This window comes from Aedes aegypti, chromosome 2 (genome assembly GCF_002204515.2).
Source record: "Aedes aegypti strain LVP_AGWG chromosome 2, AaegL5.0 Primary Assembly, whole genome shotgun sequence".
NCBI lineage: Eukaryota > Metazoa > Arthropoda > Insecta > Diptera > Culicidae > Aedes > Aedes aegypti.
Genome location: NC_035108.1, coordinates 440,670,334 through 440,672,602, shown reverse-complemented (window position 1 = coordinate 440,672,602; position 2,269 = coordinate 440,670,334). Strand labels below are relative to the sequence as shown.

At 33.9% G+C, this 2,269-nt stretch overlaps 1 long non-coding RNA gene across 1 annotated transcript; it reads right to left on the bottom strand.

The window, feature by feature from the left end:
* Positions 1 to 1,379: 1,379 nt before the first annotated feature.
* Positions 1,380 to 1,960, bottom strand: LOC110676066. The gene is made up of 3 exons (XR_002500040.1): positions 1,785 to 1,960; positions 1,578 to 1,724; positions 1,380 to 1,514 (listed from the first exon to the last, which is right to left on the bottom strand). It is a non-coding gene; the product is annotated as an uncharacterized LOC110676066 (long non-coding RNA).
* Positions 1,961 to 2,269: the final 309 nt, after the last annotated feature.

The following is a 2,269-nucleotide window of genomic DNA, read 5'->3' as shown; positions in this document are numbered from 1 at the left end:
ATTTTTTTCGCGAATTTGGTAGAGGTGGGTAGTAATGACGTCGTTAAGTAGCTGTCAGTTTTCGGAATATATCACCTTCTTAGTATCCCAAGTAATACCAAATACATCTTTTTGTGCAGCATTAATGATTTATTGTTATATTGAAGCTCTATTTGAGTATTATATAACATCTTGTGTTATATATAAGCTATAGTACAGTATTCGAAAAACATGTCATGCAAGATCATGAATTAGAAATAAAACAAAGGGTCTAGGTATTATTATAGCTTCATGAGCGTTAATATAACTTTCATAAGATTTAAACCGCACATGTTAACGTTATCGAAACGTATGCGCTAAAAAAGTATTTTGAACTAGTTTTCAGTAACATTCAAACACCATGAAGATGGATTAATATCAGGCAAGTTGTTCATATTGACCCGGGCCTTTCTACCCCACTCCCGTATGACGATCAAAGTTTTGAATGTTAATTTTTAAGGTGACAAAAAGACCATTTTCAGCTGGTAGAAACTTTACAAACCATTTTACACCTATCAAAGTGGAGGCTATCTAAGCACTTCGCACGACTATTCCACACTTTTACAATCAGACCTACGATGTCACAAAAATTTGATGAAAATTTAAAAAAAAAAGTTTTCACCGGGTCTCGAACACCCCGCATAATTGTGAACCATACTAGCACCATTCCTTTAACTATCCGCAACCACTTGCGACAATATCTAAACAGTTTCAAATAACATCCAAATTAACAATAAATCAACCTTACCACAAACTATTTTGACAGTTTCGGGAATGGTTATTGGAAAAATAACAGTATGGGGAATAGGCGGTTAAGTTATGTAACCATAAAAAAACGTCGATTTTCGCGAACAAAATTTTTGGTTTACTGTTTGCAAAACGATAGACATACTATCCATTTTTCGGCCAACCCACTATAGGGCAAACTGTTTTCAAACAGTAAAACTATTAATTAGAAGTGAAAACGATGAATGTTTATGTAATAATTGATTTATTGTGCCATATAGTATTTTAACCTAATTTCGTATTGTTTCTTTATGCTTTTACCGTTAAAGAATAATTGATCAATAAATTTAATACGAAATAATGAAAGAAGAAAATAAGTGTAGACAAACTTCTGTTGGAATTGAATTCATACTACACTTATTTCTTGTTTCATTGTGACTTATTAAATTTAAGAAATAATTTTCATTGAAGACAAAATATTTTGAATGTTTATTAAAGCTTAAGGTTGCCTTATTCAATATTTAAAATAAAAATAGAATCGTGGCACAATTTTGCCTTGAACAATGCTTTCGAAGCTCGTGCTCCGTTGAGGTGGTGCGATTAATCATCGGTGATCCAGTCACTTACATTTCATAGTCTGATTAAAGTCCATGAATGCAGCAATTACGTAGCTAAATAAACCTCACAGAGATGGCTTTCTTTCAGCGCTTGCTTCTTGGATCCAGGCTGTTGTTCAGGATGGCCTACGCTTGATGCTGGTGAATCAGACTCTGGAACGTGAAGGAATCGTTATACATAATTGAAATCGGTGACATAGACAGTTTGAAACTCACTTTTGGTTTGATGTCCACGTATAGGTGATCCGGAACAATGGGTTCTCCTTGCAGCTGGTTCATTCATTGCCAAGAGTAACCAGCAGCGGCGAGTTCGGCTGTTTTTGCAGCTGCCACCAAGCCGATGACCATCTTCACATACGAAATCTGTCGAAATAAAAGCTTGGTTTAGTAACGCGTTACGGATTGATATTTATTATTACTCACCATGATAGCGCTGCTGTTCCACCGCGGCCGAATTTCATTTAAAACTAGCATCAGTACATGGATTTGCGTTTGATTTCTGTTGCAGTGATTTTTTTTCTTTTTTCGCTCTGAATGTTTTGATGGGTTTGACCGACAAACTTGCATGCACGCTAAAAAACATACTAATGACTTTGTCACTGTTTCAAACTTCGATAAAAAACATTAATATATAAATATTAATTTTAGTCTAACCGTATGATAGTAATACAGTTTTATACTCATAATTAAAAGACAAAGTACGTTCCATTATCACTTTTCCAATATTCAATTCAATTTCGTGGAAAACGAAAAACGAAACTTTTGATCATATTTTTCCTATTTTTCAATTTGAGTGAGTTAAATTTTTAAAGCGTGTGTCTTCAATATTGCTAAAACAAAAACCGGTGAATGTAACAGTTTGCCAAACTGTTGGTTATAAGTTATATATAGTGAAGTGCAAATTTGAG